Below are 21,931 nucleotides of genomic sequence, written 5' to 3' on the forward strand. Positions count from 1 at the left end.
GGAGAGAGTGGGGGAGGGAGTCGTGGCCTCAGAAGAAAAAGAAGAATGCGGACCCCCTTCACCCGGGACTGGAGTGGCCGGGCCTAAAAAAGGAATAAAGAGGCGAGGCTCCGAGAGTGAGGAGAGGAGGAGGGGCTAAAGACCCCAATCCTCACCCAAAAAAAGAATAAAGAGAGGAGGATGGGGATTTCAGACCCACGGAGGTGATGGGGGAAAGAGGTAGAGATCCTAACCTTAGGGAGAGGAGGGAGAATGGAGGAGGGGAGGAGGGGGGGAAGTCATCAGCGTCAGAGGAAAAGACAAAGACCCCCTTCCCTCCCCCAAATCTGTGGGAACGAGAACAGGGAAAGTCTGGAACCAGCCCTAGGGCTCCCTTCCCCTCACATCCAAGGAAGGCCCCGTCTCCATCCAGCTCAGCCTTTGTTCTTGAGCCTCGAGGCCACCGCACTAAGTTGCCAGCCCGGGCCTGGGTCGCTGTTTGTCTTCAAGAGCAGTGGAGGCACACACGTAAGCACAATTGTGAGAAGGGAGCTGTGTCGTCGGTAAGCCTTTCTGGCCGGTCAGTCCCTGCCTGTCTGGTTAGGCAGGGCTGCAGGGGGAGTGGACAGAACCCCCTGGAAGTGGGAAACGTAGCCTGTCAGAGCTACGAGGAGCCTTAAAATTCACTCTTCCATATTCTCTCCTTATAAAGGAGAGAACCAATGTTGGGGGGCGGGGGGTCCACAGGTCACGCCTGGACGTGAATTCTAGGCTGAGAAGTGGTGCTTCTAGGCAGGAGTCCCACGGGTAGCTGGAGAGGCTGTTTGTGAGAGTGCGTGTATGTACACATTGGGGGAGTGTCGCCCTCCCCCGCCTCACACCTCTAGAGAAGAATAGGAAAGGTCTGTTTTTTTTTTGTTTTTTTTTCTTCCCCTGTTTTATAAAGGAAGTGTTTACCTTAAAAAGCGGTGAGTCTTCTGGGAGCCAAGCATTTGGGCCGTACAGTGAGGATTAAGGAGCTCCCGTGGCCATTGCTTTCCCTTCACTGCCCCAAACCATAGTCAAGACTGGCTCTGGCCCTGTCTGCTTATGGTTGAGGACATCATGATGTAGTGTCCATTATGTGTCAGGGGAACATGGAAAATCATCCCTTCCCACTTCTGCTTGCCACAGCTCTGTCATCTGCCAAATTCAGCCAGGATTTCAGAGGAATAGGCAAAGCCTGAGGAACCCCCTCACACGGAGGGTATTCTGATGTCAGCCTCTGTGTGAATGAATGGGGGATGGGGCATATGTGGGGAGGGAGGAGAAGTGGGAGGAGAAGGAGGAGGCTTTATCCACTTAGGGTTTGTGGAGAATTAATCTCATGAACTACTGGGAGGAGAACTTCGTACCCTCTTTCTCCCATCATCATTAGCTTCCAGCCTCTTCTAGGGCCCTGAAGGTCAGAACCGCCATGTATGGTTGTTCACTGTACAATGGCATTCAGCCTCAGAAGTAAATGGAAGCTAAAATACAGCCTACACTCCACTTGCTGTGTGCCCTGGCACAGGCCAGCATCCACTGGAAAGGGGCCTACCTGTTTCAAGTGGGCATAAAGGGAATTAAACTAGTGGTGGCCCTTGCAAGGCAACGCAGCCAAGACATAGGTAAATCCTCCCTTTCTCTGGCCCCCTTCGCTGGATTAGAATAGGGCAAGAGTTTGGTCATTCCCAGGCCCTGACTGTGGTCTGGAGGGACACAGAGAACTTCAACTAACAGGCATCAAACTTTGACTTTTAAGAAATAAGGTGTCAGCATATATGTGTGTGTGTGTGTGTGTGTGTGTAGTGTGTGTCAAGGACTAAATTCCAGAATATCAGAAAGATTTGTTAATAATAGTATGGTTTAAAAATAAGAGCTGATATTTGTAGAGCCCTCACTCTGTGCTGGGTTCTATTCTAAGTGTTTTAAGTGCATATATTATTGCATTTAATCTCTAGAACCATCATGGCGAGTATATTACTATTCCCCTGTCCAGAGAAAACTTGGAGTTCTGTCAATTGTCCAAGATTTACCAGCTTGCCAACAGCAGGATTCAACCCCAGGCTATGCTGAGTGCTCCCAGCATTCACACTCAGCCATCCACTCTCCTGCCTCCTAGCAGAGAGGTGTAAGCCAGGGGTTCCGCGGCTCTGTCTAAATCATTCCAGCATTTCCTAAACTTATCTGGCTCCAAAGCCCTTTTTTATCCAAACATTTATTAACATCTTCAGGAACTACTACTGTTCCACAGGACACAGCTTGGAAAACTTGTGCTATACTAATTACTGCCATTTGTGTAAAATGCTTACTTGTTTAGGGTAATTACTAGGCAGCATAGTGACTGTTATAATTAACTTCAGCTTAGCTTGGTGCCTGTTTTTATTTGATGCCACCACACGTTCATGACTGCCCAGTTTTCTGTTGCCCAGATAGCAGAGCCTTGTCTTCGGATTTGAAAATCTGGGGATTTTTGTGTTTGTCTCATCTGTGGACCCATTACCTTCTGGCTACTTCTTTAAATGAGGGGTTTTCCAGGGCCCCGTGCTTCAGTCACTGTTCAATTTGAGTAGTTTCATCTATGTATATGGTTTTTACCATGATCTGGGCCCTGATAGCTGCCCTACATCCCGGACCTCTCCACTGTGGGTATCCCACAGGCTCTTCAGACTCCACATGCACACATATCAACCCCAGTCGTTAAGAGCATTGGCCCTAGAGCCAGAATGCCTGGTTTCTCACTGCTTTCCACCCCTCTTCTTCCAGCTGTGCAGATCTGGCCAAGCTATTTATAATGTCTCAAAGTTTTATTTCCTCATCTATAAATTGAGAATAATAATATCTACCCCGTAGAGTTATGAGAAAATGCATGAAAAACTCCTGGCACGATGCCTGGTCCCTATAAATGATTAATAAATGTTAACCATCATCAACATCTCTCTTCCACACTTGTATTTCTTACCTCAGTTCATGGCCCCATTATCCACCCAGGCACCAAGTCAGAAACCTGCAAGCCCCCTAGATTTGAGACTTTCCCTTAACCATCACATCTCCGTCATCACTCACCTCCTGAATATTTCTCCAGTTCATGCCTCCTTTCATTATAAGTGCCTCATTTTCATTATGAATAAATACCCTGTATCAGGTGCTGCTCCAGTTGGTTGCTTGCCCCCATTCTTGGTACCTTCCCAATCCACACTGCAGTGATCTGTCTAAAATTCAAATCTCCAAGTCCCTCCCAACTAGAAGAAACCCCTGTGCTTTACCTAAACACACACACACACACCCTCTCTGCCTTATCGCCCCACACTTCCCATCTCCCTCTTCAATCTCTGGTAACACCATCAACTGCCTATGGCTTCCCCCACACCCAGACTCCACGCCTTTGTCCTTGTGGTTCTCTTGCCTACGAGGCTGTGGCTTCCGTTTGTGGTTAATTCCTTTGCCTTGTCTGAATCCCAGGTGGGATGCATATTCCTTTTCTTTGCTTTGGGCCATCCAGAGCTTATCACTGATCACATTCAATTAAACTTGTTAGTCATATGTTTGTCTATAGTTCCTTGCAGACAGGGATCATGTGTGGGCTGCAGAACTTAGCACAGTGCCTGGAACATGAGTAGTTCTCTGTGAGTAATGGTTAAACTGATGGTGCTCATTAATGGCTGAAAAGTATAGCTTAGAACGACACTCTGTCTCTTCCTCCACTCAATGAACCATGACCATGCTCTCTGTCTTTTTTTTATTTTTTTAATTAAATTATTATCTGTGTACATATATTCAATAGCATTGCCCCTCCATACATACCTCCCTCCCCAGAGCTTTGTGTCCATTGGTTGTACTTATATGCATGTATACAAAGTCCTTCAGTTGATCTCTTATCTTCCCTAGATCTCCCTACCCTCCCGGCTGTAATTTGACAGTCTGCTTGTTGCTTTACTGTCTCTATATCTTTTGGTTCGTAAGTTTATAATGTTCTTTATTATCCATAGGCTCTCTGTCTTTGGAGGACCAGCAATGAATGCTATTTACACAGGGTCTTCCGGCCTAGAACCAGATTGCTAGCTAAGGTAAATCCCTGTTAGCCCTGGGGAAATTCTAGGCCTGATTTTTGAATTGATTTCCTCCTTAGAGTCTCTGTAGGGTAATTTGGCTGATTTCCTGACACCTTACAGATAAAGACAATCAAGGACTATCCCATCCCAACTGACTGAGTCACCCAGAAGAAAGAGACTATCCAGTGATAGAGGTCACTTCACCAAGCCCTTGAGCTGTTGTCTTGCTTCAAGGGCTCCAGGAGGATGGAGAAAGGTGGGAGCACACACACTGATATTCCCATTGCACTGCAGACCCTGGTATCAGGCCCCAGGGGGAAACCTAAGAAAGAAATCAACATGACTAGCACTTCTGGAATCTGTCCCATTTCCTTGCTGATTTCTTGAGTGGCCTTAACAGACAGACTACCCTAGGCAACCATTTACCAAACCCCAGGCATTGCCCTTTTTCCCCAAGTTCCCTGAAATCTGGAGGAGCCAGCCAAGGGCAATCATGTGACTGGGAGCTAGTGAAATGAGCACTGGACTGGGAGTCAGAGGAGAAGTCCTAAGCCCAATGTGGTTCTAGTCAAGTTATTTCACCTCTCAGAATCTGGATTTCTTCATCTAAGGAATATAGGACTAGATAACCCGTAAGGTCCCTGTCATCCCCAAAGCCTATGATTCCCTGATTACAAACCCTCTCACAAAGGGTGCCTTCCATGTGGGTCAGAAATTTCTCTACCTCTAGCCAAGCTTAAATTTCCTTTTTTCTTTCTTTTTTTTCTGATTCTTCTCTCTGATACACTCAGAAGTCAGAGAGCATTTTTCTACACTTACACCCCACCCTCCAAAACTGGGATATCATTTTGTTCATCTTTGTATTCTCTCAATTAACAAAGTGCCTTGACATAGCTAAGATTCAATGACTGATTAGAACTTTAGTGAAATATTAAAGCAAATGGTCACCTAGAAGGAACCAGAGAGAAGATGTTCCAGTGGAAGTATATAGTGGTTTCTAAGTCATGGCTTTCATAATTTAGGAGTCTTCCTCCTTCATTGTCTGGACACGTCGGAGGAACCCAGTCCCCGCCTTGAGAGAACCATGACAATGATATGGAGTTTGTCAGCCTCTGAATAACCCAAAGATCAAGGTAGGTTTCTTGGGTGCAAGTAATGCCTGAAGGAAAAAATAGGATCAGAAGAGTGTCCCCTGACATCATAGGACAGTTTCCTCGGGGCATTTCACTGAGGCAAATCATTGTCATTTTTCTGGATTCACCCCACTCTTGAGCTAAATGCCTAAAGAAGGAATAGCTGATAGGAGGGAAATGCACAGGCAGTTACAAAAAGCATGAGTATGGGCATTGGGCAGACAGAAACCATCAATTGCTCTTGGAGAGCCTCAACAGTGGGAGACAAGATTATCTATGTGGGAGATCCTTATCTCCACAGTCATAAAAACATACACTACGTTCTCTCACTGTAAGTCTCTTAGAGTGAGGTGAGGAATGGTGAGGGGAGCCCTAAAAAATGAGGTCTGGACAACTTGGCCTTCCTTTTTAAGGACAATTTTAGAGGGAAGATTTTGAAAATCTTCTCGCTAGGAAATGGAGGCCCGACTTACATTTAACATAAGGTAATTCTATTTATGTAGCAGCTTTATTAGATATAGTTCACATACCATAAAACTCACCTTTTTAAATTGCACAAATCAGTGTTCTTTAGTATATTAATGGACCTGCATAACCAGCATCGCCATCTAATTTTAGAACATTTTCACCCCCCAAAAAAGAAACCATACTCACTGGCAGTCACTCCCTTCTTTCCCCCTAATCTCCACCAATTTACTTTCTGTCTCCATGGATTTGTCTGTGCTGGACATTTTGTGTAAATGGAATCATAAAATATATGGTCTGTTGTGCCTGTCTTATTTCACTTAGTATAATGTTTTCAAGGTTCATCTATGTTATCCATGAATCTGTGCTTCATTCCTTTTTATGGCCAGTTAATATTCTATTGTGTGAGCATATCACATTTTATTTATCTATTAATCATTTGGGTTGCTTCCACTTTTTAGCTGTTATGAATAATGTCTCTATAAACATTCATGTGCAAGTTTTTGTGTGGCTATATGCTTTCAATCCTCTTGATATACACTATATACCTATGTATGTGTGGGCTTGATGGGTTTTATGATAACTCTGTGTTTAACCTTCTGAGGAAGGGTCAGACTGTTTCCCAAAGCAGCAACATTCCTATCAGCAACACGCTATTATTACTTGTCTTTTTGGTTAAAACCAACCTAGAGTGTGTGAAATGATATCTCATTGTGGTTTTGATTTGCATTTTCTTGGTGGCTAATGATGTTGAGCAGCTTCTCACGTGTTTATTGGCAACTTGTATAGGTTCTTCAGAGAAATATTTATTCAGATCCTTTGTTCATTTTTAAATTAGGTTATTTGTCTTTTTATTATTAGGGAGTTGTAAGAGTTCTTTATATGTCCTGGATGCTATACCTTCATATATCATACAAATACGTTCTCTCATTCTGGGATTGTATTTTCACTTTCTTGATGGTGAAACTTGGAAGTACGAAAGTTTTTCTTTTTTCTTTTAAGGGGAGAATGTGAGTGCAGTTCCCCACTACCACAAATTGCGTAGTTGAATTTCTTACATTTGGAGAAATTGCGTCAGCGCAGCAGGAGTGCAATGGGTTAGCCTCACCCTAAAGAGACCACCTTTGTGATCATAACTACCCTACAAGGTAAGTAAAAAAAAAATTTTTTTTAATTTTGATGAAGACCAATTTGTCTATTTTTCTTTTTGTCCCTTGGTTGTTTTTTTTTTTTTTAAATCCTCCCCTGATGATATTTTTTTCCATTGATTTTTAGAGAGAGTGTAGGAGAAAGGAAAAGATGAAGAAATTTTTAGATAGAGTGGCAGAGAGAGGGATAGACAGAAATATCAATGTGAAAGAAACACACCGATTGGTTGCCTCCTGCATGAGCCCAACCAGGGCTGGGCCCGGGGAGGAGCCTGAAACTGAAGTACATTCTCTTGACCAGCATTGAGCTGGGACCCTTAGGTCCACAGGCCGATGCTCTATCCACTGAGCCAGACTGGCTAGGGCTGATTTGCATTTCCTTGGTGGCTAATGATTTTGTGCTTTTGATGTCATATCCAAGAAATTACTGTCTAAACCAAGATCACAAAAATTTATTCTTCTGTTTTCTTCTAAGAGTTTTAGCTCTTGCTAAATGACCCATTTTGAAGTAATTTTTATGTAAGATGTGAGGTGGAATCTAACTTCTTTGTTTTGCATGTGTATATTCAATTGCCCCATATCATTAGTTGAAAAGACTATTCTTTTACCACTAAATTGTCTTGGCATCCTTATTAAAGATCAATTGACCATAAATATAGGAATTTATTTCTGGACTCCTAACTCTGTTGTATTGATCTGTATATTCTTATGCCAGTACCACACTCTCTTCATAGCTTAGTAACAAATTGTAAATCTGGAAGTGTGAATCCTCCAACTTTGCTCTTCTTTTTCAGGATTCTTTGTCTATTCTCAGTCCCTTGCATTTCCATATGACCTTTTCTATATAAAAGCCAGCTAGTATTTTGATGGAGATTATGTTGAATCATAGATCAATTTGATGAGTATTACTATCTTAACAATATTAAATTTTCTGATCTATGAACATGGGATTTATTCTCTTTTATTTAGGTCTTCTTTAATTCCTTTCAATAATGTATTACAATTTTCAGTATACATGCCTTAAGTTTCTTTTGATAAATACATTCCTAAATATTTCATTCTTTTGTTATTATAGATAGAATTATTTTCTTAATTTTATATTCAGATTGTTCATTGCTAGTATATAGAAATATAATTGATTTTTGTGTATTGTCCTTTTGTATTCTGCAACCTTGTTGACCTCATTAATAAGTCCCTTATAGTTTGTGTATGTCTGTGTTCTTTAGAATTTTCTATACATGAGGCCATATCATATATGAATAGAAATTGTTTTACTCCTTCCTGTCTGATCTGGGTGCCTTTTATTCCTTTTTCTTGCTTAATTGTTCTGGCTAGAACCTTCAGTACAGTGTTGAATAGAATTGGTGAGAGCAAATTTCCTTATCTTGTTCCTGATCTTAGGAGGAAAGCTTTTCAGTCTTTCACCACTAAATCTAATGTTAGATGTGGGTGTTTTTTATATGCTCTTTATCAAGCTTAGGAAGTTTACTTCTATTTATAATTTGTTGAGTGTTTTTTTAGTAAAAAGGTATTGAATTTTTTCAAATATTTGTTTTACATATATTGAGATGATCATGTGGCTTGGGTCCATTATTTTATTAATATGGTATATTATGTATATTGGTTTTCAAATATTAAACCAATCTTGCATTCGTGAGATAAATCCCAGTTGGTCATGATGTATAATTCTTTTTATTGTTGCTGGGTTCATTTTGCTAGTATTTTGTTGAGGATTTTTGCATCTACATTGATATGTTGGTACATATTTTTCTTGTGATGTCTTTGTCTGGCTTTGGTATCTGGGTAATACTGGAGTCATGAAATGAGTTGGAAATGTTTCCTCCTATTGTATTTGTTAAAAGAGTGTGGAATATTGATATTAATTCTCTAAAGATTTGGTAGAATTCAGCAGAGAAGCCATCTAGGCCTGGAATTTTCTTTGTGGAAAATTTTACAAATACTAACACAGTCTCTTTTGTCTATTCAGATTACCTATTTCTTGAAGTAATTTCAGTAGCTCGTTTCTAACAATTTGTCCATGTTATCTAGGTTATCTAATTTAATAGCATTAAATAGTATACTTGTTCACAGTATTCCTTTGTAATCCTTTTCCTTTCTCTAAGATCTGTAACAATGTCCCTTCTTTCATTACTCCTTGTAGTAACCTGAGTCTTCTCTTTTTTCTTGGTCAGTCTAGCTGAAGATTTGTCAATTTTGTTCATTTCTTCAAAGAACCAACTTTTACTTTTACTTTTTTTTTTTATTGCTTTTCTATTAACGGGATGGTTTGGAGCACCCAAATGATGCAAGCTGTTTGGGTCAGAGGAAACTCAGACTGGGACTATTTGTTAGAGCAGCTGGATTCAAACTCAACTCCTTGTTTAGTTCACTCTAAAAATATATTTTTATTGATTTTTTTTACAGAGAGGAAAGGAGAGGGATAGAGAGTTAGAAACATTGATGAGAGAGAATCATCGATCAGCTGCCTCTTGCACACCCCCACTGGGGATGTGCCCGCAACCCAGGTACATGCCCTTGACCGGAATCAAACCTGAGACCCTTCAATCCACAGGCTGACGCTCTATCCACTGAGCCAAACTGGTTTCGGCTGTTTAGTTCACTCTAAACAGTGTTTTATTTTAGTGTCTCCCTCATCCCCATGACTCCTGGAGAGATATGACAAAGAAGATAGAGACCATACCATTACTTGGGGCCTGTGAGGAACAACTATTCCATTAAATCCATAAACACTTCTCAAACATTAACAGGCTGTGAGGAGGACACCAAGGGGGACAGGGATGAGTAGCCAGAATCAGCCTCAGAATTTTCCAAGTTCACAGTCTAGTTGGGGAGACACACATGTACACAACCAACCTTAACACAGGTCAGACTACAATGAGGGCTGTGATTGTGAGCAAAATACTCATGGGTGCAGGGGGCTAGGGAGGCAGTTAGTTAATCTGTCTGGAAGAATTAGGGAACATTGTCTGAAAGAATTAGGAAACAGGAGAGTTAGCATTTGAGGTAAGTCTTAAAGCAAAGTAGGATTCAGGGGAAAAGAGAAAATGGAGGGAGGGAAGGTTCTTCAGTCAGAAAGAAGCATACAGCCGAAACCGGTTTGGCTCAGTGGATAGAGCGTCAGTCTGCAGACTGAAAGGTCCCAGGTTCGATTCCAGTTAGGGCATGTACATTGGTTGTGGGCACATCCCCGTAGGGGGTGTGCAGGAGGCAGCTGATTGATGTTTCTCTCTCATCGGTATTTCTAGCTCTCTATCCCTCTCTTCCTCTCTGTAAAAAAATCAATAAAATATATTTGAAGAAAAAAAGAAAGAAGCACATAAGCCAAGGCAGGGAATGGTAGGAAGCCAGGCCTGGCAGGGACAGAGTGTGCTGGGAAGGGAACAGGCTGGACAGAAAAGCCAGACTTTGGATGGGCCTAACGGATGTGCTTAGGAGCTAGAATGTTATCCTTAAGGAACTTGGGGCCCAATGAAGGGCACTGAGCAGGAGGATGCATGACCAGCTTCTGTAGGAATGTGGGGCTACAACAAAAACCTAAGTCGGTTTATTCAGGTTTTATGGTACCATCCAAACCCCTAGAAACAGTAAAGATAGCTGCCTTTGCCATTGTTGATCATTCCTCCTTGGTACTGTCTCCTCCCTAAGCTTCCATGGCACAACGCTTTCCTGATTTCCTTCCTAACTCTCTAGCTGCCTTAGCAGGCTCCTTTTCATCTGCCCATCCCAAGTATTGGTGTCCCTCAGAAGAGAACTCTGTCCCTTTGCCCTTTCCCCCAAGCCACTATCCTCCTCCAGATCAACTGCAACAGCTTTGCCATTCTTGCTCCTCTCAAATAAATGATCTCTACACTGTCCAATAGGTGAGCCACTAGACATGTGTGGCTACTGACCACTCAAAACTTGGCTCATTCAAATTGAGATGTGCTGTAAGTATAAAACACACATTGGATTTTGAAGGTTTAATATGAAAAAGTAAAACATCATTAAGATTTCTCTATTGATTATATGTTAAATGATAATATTTTTGATATATTGAATTTAATAAAACATTGTTCAAAATTAACTTCACCTATTTGTTTTTACATTTTTAATGTGGCCACTAGAAATTTTCAAATTTCTTGTGGCTCACATGTATGGCTCTCATATTTCTGTTGAACAGCACTGCTCCCTACAAAAGCAAAACAATCTTTTTTAAACACAAATATGAGCTTGTCACATGTCTTAAAACCTTTCAGTGGTTTGTCATTGCCTTTAGGATAAAGTTCATTCTACTCCATATGGTTTTCAAGCCCAGACCCAGCCTCGCCCTCCAGCCTTATCTTTCACAACCTCCTCTCTCCACCTGCCCCTTGTACAAACACACACCCTTTGTTGTTGATACCCACACAACCAGGTCCTTGCCTCCTATTGCCCTTTCTCAGCGTGGAAGGACATCCAGTGGATTGACTGCCCTAAACCCCTCTAGAGACCCCTCTGCCATGGGCTGTTCCATGTGGAGTTTCTGATCTCAAAAGAGTCCAGCACAGAAAGGGTGGCTAGATTCCCCTTTGCCCTACCCAAGTGGGTCCTGAAGGTGGGACTCACGCTGGGGCCCTCCCTCTTGGGGCAGACCCTGCACCTGGCAAAGCCATTGCTCACAGCTTTTATTACCCTCGTCTCTCTTTTCCTTTCACAGCCAGGTCAGATCTCACAAAGCAATAGGCATTACCTGCAGTTCCCAACCTGGAGAACTGAAAACACAGGCCCAGCATGCTGCCAACAGCAGCCACCTGGAAGAGGCTCTGTAATTACACACAGACAGGAGTCTGCCTTCCTGCTCTCACTCATCTATGAAACACTTCCATTCCCTCATGTCCCAGGGTGCCTTAAAAAATGAAATATGAACCTGGGCGCTTCAGAAGAGTGAGTCCCGACTCCCCACTCCACATGGCAGACAGTAGAGCTCCTCACGATTCAAATCCTCTCAGTCATCTATTCGTTCCTTCATCCAGGACACACTTAATGGCCCCCTGCCATGTAGCAGCACTGGCCCTGGGGTTGGAAACACATTAAATACAACCCATGTCCTACTTTTGAAAAGCTCACAGTCTAGTAAGGAAGTTAAGGTATCTAAATAAAAAAATAAAATAAAAAAGTGATGTAGAGAGGGTTTCTTGGGCAACTGCAGTCATGACGGGGGCTGCCCCCAGTGCCTCAGCTCCGTGCCCCAGGCGGCGGGCTCCCCCAAAGCACCGCTGCAGTACAGCCTTCTTCTGCACTACCTGGTGGGTGACAAGTCCAACCAAGAGTGAGGAGAACATGACCGAGAGGGCGATGGAAAGCTGTGTGCGCCTTCAGAGCCGCGCTGGCCTGCATGGGAGGATTTGGCTGGGGAGGTGCATTTGGGGTGTTCACCGCCGGCATGGATACCAGTGTGGGCTTTGACCCTAAGGATCCTTATCGACAGCAAAAGAAGTTGTTAAAGACATGGGCAGAGAGGAATGTCCCACGTCAAAAAATGTTGCCTTGGTGGGAGTCATGTTCTCTTGCACTGAGTGTTTGGTCGAATCTGACAGGGGAAATCAGATTGGAAGAACAGTGTCATTCGTAGCTGCATCACTGCAGGAGCCATTGGTTTCAGAGCTGGCTTAAATGCCAGGGTCATTGCTTTCTCTGCTGCAATCAATGATTTTCTACGGTGAGAGTGACTGCCTCTGGGGAAGACACCACCAGGCCAGAGCTGTCCCTGTGGAGGGCATTTTTGCACACTCCAGGGCCCTCGCTTCAGACACGGAAGACATTTGTTTCCTCTCATATAGTCCATGTTATGAGGAGCCACCTGGCCACTGGATGCCTCAGCCTCTGAGCAGCCACACACTCTGCTCCTGGACGCCCGCCAGCCACTCTCTTCCCGGCAGGTTAGGAGTCAGCGTGTTGACTTGTAGAAATTAAGCTCCACTGAGATTGGGTGCTGATCACACTTGGCCCTCTGGTTGGTTGGTGCTGTGGGAACAGAGGTGACTTACAGACCCAGGAAGCTGCTCCATTCAGTCATCCCTCTCACGTATTTGCCCTGAGGGCAGGGCACAGTACATTTATGTCTTCTGATCAATTAAGTCACTTTGTTTAGCATCCTGCTATCCTTGTTTAAAAAAGGTATTTATATTACAGTTGTTGTTTTTTTTTTTTTTTTTAAGTGGTGTGTAATAAAGAAAGGGAAGATAAAATCCTAGATAAGAGAAAGATAATTTTGGAAGGGGTGGCTGTTCCTTGAGAGGTAATATAGTATAATGGCTAAGCATATAGACTCTGGGGACACGGGCCTGGGTTCAAATCCTGACTTTGCCACTTAATAACTGGGTAACCCAGTGGAGAAATGGGGAGAATTTTGAGGTTATGAAGAAAAGAGTTAGTGTCCAGAAAATTTAGTGTAGTAGAGCTCAGTGGGTGTCAGCTGGTATAAACAGGGAACGTAGCATAGAACATGGGTTTTCTGCAAATGGGGAGCAGATGGACATTCTAGATGGACAGGGGCACAGAACAAAATGTGCTGTTTTCATGGAATTCCTGTTGGATACCGTAGAGCCTGTTAGAAAGGAAGAGGTGAAGCTAGCCGAAACCGGTTTGGCTCAGCGGTAGAGCGTCGGTCTGCGGACTGAAGGGTCCCAGCTTCGATTCCGGTCAAGGGCATGTACACTAGTTGCGGGCACATCCCCGGTAGGGGGTGTGCAGGAGGCAGCTGGTCGATGTTTCTCTCTCATCGACGTTTCTAGCTCTCTATCTCTCTCCCTTCCTCTCTGTAAAAAATCAATAAAATATATTTTTTTTTTTAAAAAGAGGTGAGGCTAGTAAATTGGGTTGGGGTTAAACTTTGGAACACTGAATGCCAAAATGGACTTAAGGAGAAGTACAATGACACAGACAGCCTTGAGAGGGCAGCTTGTCCACCTAGCCGCAAGCAGTGGTCCTCATCTTCAGAGCCACATTCTGTTAAGCTAAACTTCTGGTCTTCAAAGATGAGGAGCCAGCCCCTGGGGCATGGTGCAGCGGCCTGTCTCCTGGATTCTACACCTGGAAAAGCTTATCCCTGCCTTCCCAGCAGCTCAAGAGCTGGATTCAGGGTTGAGGGAGAACAGCCGCTTGCTTTCACAAAGACGAGTGGATGTGGGCATCTCTGCCCACCAGAAGGCTGGTGTTGGGGCATCAAGGCTGGAAGAGGCCTCAGGAAAGGTGGCTGCTGGGGAGGAAGGCAGACAAGGCCAGGTGAGGCCGATCGGCCTCATAGTTTGCCACTAGCCTCTTTTCCTCTGGGGTTCTGAAGAACATCCTCAATCCTATTTTCAAGTGGGGCCGACTGAGAACTATTTCATCGAGTGAAAAACGATCTAAGGAGAGGCCCTGCTGGGTGACTGCAAAATGCAGTAAGGGTCCCAGAGAGTGAATCCTAGCTCAGGGACGCCCCAACTCTGGGCTGAGGGGCCAGATTGGAAGGCAAGGTGGTATAGTGCATAGGGTCCTGCCTGGAGGAATCAGGAGGCCTCGATTCTTGTGCATTCTTGTCTCTCCTTGTGGACTTTGGGAAACTCTCTTCTCCTCGGCCTCTGTTCCTTCTCAGTAGAACAAAAGGGTTTTGCCTGCAGGTCTCAGATGCTTTTACAGCTCTGTACTCCAGTTAAACAATGCCCTGCTGTTAGGATTTGGGGTACTGGAATGTGTCCTAAATATTGGGAGGAACCCAGAACAGCCAGATCTGAGAAAAGAGGAAACTAGAGGACTGTCCTGAGCCCCCAATTGTCAGGGTACACAGGGGTGAGGCCTGTAGAAGGGGTGAGGAAGGAGGGGGACGGCTCCTGACATCTCCAGGACAAGGGAAGGCAACTGGTAAAAGGTATCTTCTCCCAACCCCAACTACACCAGGATCCTGTGGAAAAGCTGCATTATAATCGATAGCCTCATAAATAAATAAAGGAGTCAACGCATCCTGTCTCCAGCTCAAGCCTTCTTTAGGAAAATTGAACCTCGACCCACTTCTGCTCACGCATTCTGCATTTCTGCAGAGGCCTCAGAGGGAAGGAACTCCTACAGGTCATCTTAGGCACCCCCTGCCTCTGGGCTGGCCTGCCATGCACCCCATCCAAGAAAGTCAAGGGCTGGGAAGTGTGCCCTCTACCTGTCCCCTCTCCCCAGAAAGGCCCTCTCTCTCCTGCAGTCACCCTTCCCCCAGTCCCTGTGGCTCTCTCACTGGGAACCCTCGCTCTTCCCCTCATCCTTTTACCCCTGGCAAGTTCTCCCTGTCCTTTCAGCTCTGGCTCCTTGCTTCTCACCTCTCCTGATTGCATGCTTTTCTTCTGACCACTGCTTGGTGCCAAACAGAATCAGCAGCAGGAGGAAAGGAGCTGCTCCCCAGTCTCTGTGGTCTCCCTCCATACCCACCCCTAGGACTCCTTGTCATCCATGGTTAATGAGTCCCTCAGGGTCTGACAGAGTAAATGCATTTCTTTTTTCTTTTTCTTTTTTAATAAGAAAAGGATAGTCTTTTTTTTTTTTTAATACATCTTTATTGATTTGTGAGAGGGGAAGAGAGAGGGATAGAGAAACATTGATGAGAGAGAAACAGATTGGCTGCTTCCTGCATGCCCTCCACCAGGGATGGAGCCCAAAACCAGGGCATGTGCCCTGATTGGGAATCAAATCTGTAACTTCTTGGTTCATGGGTCGATGCTCAACCAACTAAGCCACACCGGTCAGACAGTAAATGCATTTCTGTAAGCAATGGACAAAGACCCTTGTTACTTCACAGGGAGTTGTCTTCCTCCCTCTGACTTCTATTACAACACCGAAGATGTTTTCCTCATAGGAAAAAGCAAATCTCAGAAAAGCGAGTTCAATATTTCGGACCCCAAAGACCAAGATGGTGGTCAGCCCTGTGGTGTTGGGCAGCTGCCTTCTGGGTGTGCCTTGAAACACATCAGGATCTTTCCTCTGCTGGGGCGACTGGTCTCCCCCTCCAGCTCCCGGCCCAGACAGAGAGCTCTCCTGTGCCAAAGGACTCAGGGCTGCTTGGGCTGTGACAGCCCCCCTTCGTTCATAATTACTGACCACTGTGCTCCAGCTGATTGCTGGAGACTGAACATTACTTAAATTACAGGTTTTTAACTAGAAGGTACCCTATCTCTGCTTTCTTTCATCTTCAAGTATAAAATTTAGAATATCCCATTTGCTTCTGAGTTATCCATGGCAGAGTTTCCGCCCCAGCTTCCCAACCCCACCTGGTCTCCTCCTGTCATCGGTCGTTACCTAAAGGCACACCAGAGGAAAACCTAATGGGAGGGTGAGTCTGTAGCTAACATACCCACAGTGCTTCCCAGTGCACATGAACAGACAGTGTTGTTCTGAGACGTCTATACCAGCGGTCGCCAACCTTTCAGACCTCATGGACCACCAGTGGTCCGTGGACAAGGAGTTGGTGACCGCTGGTCCATACAGTGTGCCTTTCCCTGGGCACTGATAATCTGCTCGCCTCCTCCCAGGGAGGAACTCAGGCCTAGGAAGCAGTCAGTAATCCGGGCTCCTGGCTCTGGTTTGGCTGTCTCCCAGCCGACAGGAGGTAGCTCTGGCTGGCTGCCCAGCAAGTGGCAAAGGTATCTCCGAAGAGGCAGGGGTGGCCAGTAGCACAGTTCAATGGACTTATAAGCTGCTTACTAATTTCCAAGGCTGCATTCATGAACTCCCCCAGCGTATGGGGAACATGTCTATCTACTGGGCTTCCCACCCTAGGAGAGGGTTGTGAATGCAGTGCAGCTGTAGCTCCTAGAGCTGAAAAGGTCTTCAAGAAATTATTTGGCCCAGGCCTCTCCCTGTGAGTGGCCACCAGGGCCCAGCCTTGATGTGACTGGCCCACAGTCTCAGGCAGGACTCCGGGGCCCCAGCGCTGCCTATAGCACCGGCTGGGGATGGCACTGAGCAAATGGGTTGCGGCTGCCACTAGAGGAACTGGCAGCAGGCACAGCAGACTATGTTTTCTTTTCAGGCTGAGGGTAACTAGAGGAAGCTGAGAATTCCTCTGTTCTGCCTCAGACAGGAGGAGGGGGAGGAAGGAAGGAGAGGAGCAGGGAGGCTAGGGGCTCTCACTGGAAGAATTGTCCCGGCTCCTAGGATAAGTGAGGTAGTAGGCATCAGAGGTGACAGGGAAGACAACCCTTAGGGCCCCACGGAGTCCCTGAGTAGGATGTCAGGAGCCCGGGTTTCCTGTTTGGAACCGTTCCGGGGAGTCATGGTGAGAACTCTGCGGCGTTGGATAAATTATTTTATTCTCAGTGCCTTAGTTATGTTATTAATAAAATGGGAATAATAATACCCACCTGATGAAGTCATTTGAAGATTAAGTGCCTTTGAGTAGGTGAAGTGCTTAGAACAGTGTCTGCCGTGTAGTAAGCAGTAGGTAAGTTTTTGCTGTCGCTATTTTGTTGAGTCCTCACACAAAGCTCTGAAGTAGATTACTAATCTCTGAGGCTCAATGAGGCCAACTGATTTGATAGCATGGGTGTCCTCTCTTAAGGTCCTCTCTGGGTGGAAGCAACTTTAGACTCTCCAGCTCACACCCCAGGCCCATTTCTGTGTGGAAATTGCACAGCTACTTCATCAACAACAGGGACAAAGGTGGATCTCTGTCCTGCCTAGGATGCCTTGCACAAGCCTCTAGGGGCCGGGCTGGCTGGCCTCCTAAACGATACACCCTGCACACCTCCCCTCTCCCCCACCCCCCTCACCTCAGCCTCCCCTGGAGACATCACCTGCCCACATTGTCTCCCCTCTTGGTGCAACATGCTGGCTGCCCAGACTGGAGGGACACTTTGGATCTCAGATCTCAGGATAAACAAACTGCTGCTCAGGCCCAGCCCTCTGCTGGCTTGCAGCTCCCGCCCCCCTCCATCCGCAGTGCACAGTCGCTCTGTTGTTCTCTGTTCTCCTGCCAACTTGGCAGCTCGTCTCTGCTGTTACTATCAGCACCTCCGAGGGAGAAGCGAGAGGAGTCAGCTCTGATCGCCTGTGCCCTGAGCACAAATTCATGTCAGAGCCAGCCCTGGGGTGCCTCTCAAGCTCCCTTCCCCCCTAGAGGGAAGGTGGGCCTGATCATAGCGGCCTGATTGCACACCAGCCTCCCAGCAGAACCCAGGCCTGGCCAACAGCTCTAATAGGCTGCAGGAGGCAGGCGCATAGGAGGGGGCTGCTGGGGCTGTCTCAGCCCAGCTCTCCCATGGTCCGGGCAGGGTTGGTGGCTTCAATTCCTGAGGTGGTTGGTGAGGGGTGGGGCAGCCTGTGGCCAGGGTTGAAGAAACAAGTCTTTCTCTCTCCAGACTGTGAGCCCTGGAATGCCAGGACTGTGCCTTCTGCCTCCCATCTTTCTTGGATTCGTGTGCAGAACACTTGCCTCCCTTGACAGATTGGATCGGGAGCCCCTAGGTGACACATTTTCCCACTGAATCGAAACTTCCCACAGACAGAAACCACCTTTTTCTCTTTTCAAACCTCTCAGGCCCTGCCCATTTGACCCATCAAGCAGCTAATGCTCCTCTCTGGCTCCTGCCAGGGCTCCTGCGGTCTGATTTGGAAGAAGGGAGAATCTATATCTTCAGGGACCCAATGCCCTTCCCTTCCCTTTCTCCCTCCCTCTCTTCTTCCCTCCCTCCTTCCCTCCCTCCTTCCCTCCCTCCTTTCTTCCTTCCTTCCTTCCTTCCTTTCTTCCTTCCTTCCTTCCTTCCTTCCTTCCTTCCTTCCTTCCTTCCTTTCTTTCTTCCTTCCTTCCTTCCTTCCTTCCTTCCTTCCCTCCTTTCTTCCCTCCTTCCTTCTTTCCCTCCTTCCTTCCTTCCTTCCCTCTTTCTTTTCTCTATACTCACCAGGCCCTCTTCCCAGATGTAAAAACTATCCTAAGACCTCCCTCTATTTCCTGCTTCAGAAGTCTGAAGACCACCCATCAGGAGAGACACAGCCACCTTCCTGGAAGGCCAGCTGACTTTCCATGGCCAGAAAACAGGAAAAGAGAATCCATTCAATGGGCCAGGATGTAAATAAGCCACAGGAGGCTGCCCCATTCCGGGCTGCACCTGGGAGCATCTCTCAACTGACGCCCTGTCAGCGTTTCCATGACAAACTGGTATTTCTGGAGGCCTCACTTCAAGAGCATGCCTTGTGGTAAGACTTGACACTAAAATGCTGTCATAATTTTTTTTTTAAACTTAGAAAAGACTGGATACTCTAAAAACCAACCTGCTCATTATATGTGTTTACTTTCCATCCTGAGAGTTTTGTGGGTATTATATTTGTACAGCGTTCATGCAAGCATGCAATATACATGTGGAAGTTCTGTGGTAGAGAGCTGTCATGGCAAATACACAACCATTATACTGTGTTCTAAGACATTTCCCATCCCTAAAACATCTCCCCATTGTGACAATGCACCACCCCCTAAGAGGGACTAAGCCACCATGATGAGGGTTAGGAAAAGAACCATGAGGCACCAGGAATGATGGCCAAAGGTTAAAAGAGGAATGAAAGGAATCCAAGATGTTTTACAGGTTTGGTAGGCCTGCCTGTGGGAGGACACATGCCCACTGTACACACACACACACACACACACACACACACACACACACAGCTCTTTATACAGGGTAGTCGTTTCCAAGTCTAAGGTGTTCAGATTCACCTGGGATGCTTCCAACAGTGCAGTTATCCAAGACCTGCTGTAAACATACTGAATCAGAGTTTCTGGGGCTGGAGCCGAGCCCAAGACTACAGGGTAGGGAAGCATCCAGGTGATGCTAATTTACAAACCCTGATCTAAAGGATAGAGCACCAAAAGAAGAAACAGAATATGTGAACTTGATTTGTAGGATTGCCATTTAGTAGTGAGGGGCCTTGCGCACTACACTCTCTGAACCTGAGGGAAGTGTAAGAGGCCATGACCTGTGGCCATTCTGTGTTATGGAAATGCCCAATGAAAACCATCAGACAGTGCACGTGTTAATTGTTATCCCACACACATTCAGATCACGTGGGTACATGTGCACCCAGGTACCGGCATTTTCTACAGAGAGGCCAGGTCTGATCTTCATCATTCTCCTTCACCTAAGCCTGTGGCTGTTTTCACTTCCAGATGGACTTTTTCACTTCGGGACATGCCCTCTGTTCTCTTCCAATAGCTTGGCCCAGTAAAATAAACAAATACATACATACATAATACTACCTAATGATTTTTACCCACCATGTATGATTCCTCAGATGTTTGTCCTTTACGGGGAGTTGTTCCTGTTTTATGACAAGGGAAGGGGGAACCCAAGGAGGTGGGTTCAGAGGACTTTATGCCATTGAAACAAAAGCACACACACAAAATTCCTCATACAGTGTCTGGGTTTCATGAACTTTCTGACACCTTTCCATGCCTTCCCACCAAGAGTCCAGGAACCCCAGGCAAAGAACACATGCCCCACCTGGCTCTAGCAGCCCAAGCCCTCTGAGCTCCAGGGGGTTATGGGCAAGCACAGGAGGCATCCTTTCAGCCCCTCTGTTTAGTGAGTGACTCACTCATCACTCCCTCCCCTCAGGCTTTGAGATAGACTTGCCTGACCTTTCATCCCTCCCCAGGAAGTTTAAAATCCAGTTTCACAATGACACATAACCTATGTTAGGACAGAACCTTCCTGTTTCTCACTTTCAGGGAATTATTTTTTCCCCTACTGAGAAAATAGATATCAGAAGAAAAAAATCCTATCCTCCCACCACTAAAAATATTATCCTCCAATATTCAGGCCCTCACACTCTTGCCTCATTCCTCTATATGATGAATGGACCACGTGACTGTCTGAGGCCCTTATACACTAGATTCCTTCCTTTTTTTGCTTATTAGGCATGACTCCAGCAATTATCTGCTTACTCATCCACATGGTCAAATTTTCTCTTTCTATTGGATCATTTCCAACAGTACACTAATGGAATATAACTCTCAATTTAAAAAAAAAATCTTGATCCTCCAGTGACTTCATCAAATATGTGTCTGCTAACCATTCATAGCAGAACTTGAAAAAATTGCCTATACTGTTTCTATTTCCTCACCTCCTATTCCCTGTCACACACACTACAGTCAGGCTTGTGGCCCTTCCAGAACAATGAAACCACATTTATCAAGGTTCACAGTGATTTTTATGCTGACAAATTCAATGGTCAGTTCTCTGTTCTTATCAGACCCATCAGCAACAAGTAAAGTCACTTGATCACTCTCTTTTTGAAATACTTTCTTCAGTTGCTCCCAGATATCAGAGTCTACCAATCTTCCTCATACTATACCAGCTGTTCTTTTTCCATTTTTCTTTTCACTAACTTGAATACCTTAGGGCTTAGTTCTTTTTTAAAAAAATATATGTTTATTGATTTCAGAGAGGAAGTGAGAGGGAAAGATGGAAACATCAATGATGAGAGAGAATGATTTATTGACTGCCTCCTGCATGCCCCACACTGGGGATGGAGCTCGCAACCCAGTCATGTGCCCCGACTACCCAAGGGATTGAATTGTGACTTCCTGGTTCATAGGTCAACGCTCAACACTCTGAGGTTCTGTAATTTGCTAGAATGACTTCCAGAACTCAGGATAACACTTACATTTATGGGTTCATTATAAAGACAATGAATGAACAGCCAGATGTAGAGGTATGTGGGCTGGGTCCAGACACAGGAGCCTCTGTCCCCATGGAGTTCAGGTGCACCCCCCTTTCTACACGCAGACATATTCACCAACCAAGAAGCTCTTCTGGGTCTTGCTGTTCAAGAGTTTTTATCTTGAACAATCTCCAGCACTCCCCGCACCCCCATTCTCTGGAACCTCAGGGATGGCTGGGGCTGATCTAATTTTACCACTAATCTTACCTGTTTGATCTTTTTGGTGGCCAGCCAGCATCTTGAGCTGTCTAGGGTCCCCATGCTGAGTCATCTCATTAGCATAAACTTAGATGTGGTCCAAGGGGCTCATTATGAATAACAAGACACTACTACAGTATCACTCAGGAAATTTTGTGGATTTTAGGAGCTTTGTGCCAGAACCAGGGACAAAATATATATCTATATATATCTATATCTATATTTA

General features: G+C 45.4%; 1 long non-coding RNA gene and 1 pseudogene across 2 annotated transcripts; both read left to right on the plus strand.

Moving 5' to 3' along the window:
- The first annotated feature begins 21 nt into the window (after positions 1-21).
- Positions 22-18,989, plus strand: LOC311610972. Its single transcript, XR_014793044.1, has 6 exons — positions 22-507; positions 3,990-4,067; positions 4,173-4,308; positions 5,075-5,185; positions 6,653-6,798; positions 18,755-18,989. It is a non-coding gene; the product is annotated as an uncharacterized lncRNA (long non-coding RNA).
- Positions 11,989-12,500, plus strand: LOC311610746 (mitochondrial import inner membrane translocase subunit Tim22-like; annotated as a pseudogene). Its single transcript has one exon. The product of its transcript is annotated as a mitochondrial import inner membrane translocase subunit Tim22-like (transcript).
- Positions 18,990-21,931: the final 2,942 nt, after the last annotated feature.

Source organism: Pipistrellus hanaki, assembly GCF_964339955.1.
Source record: "Pipistrellus hanaki genome assembly, chromosome: 16".
NCBI classification, from domain to species: Eukaryota; Metazoa; Chordata; class Mammalia; order Chiroptera; family Vespertilionidae; genus Pipistrellus; species Pipistrellus hanaki.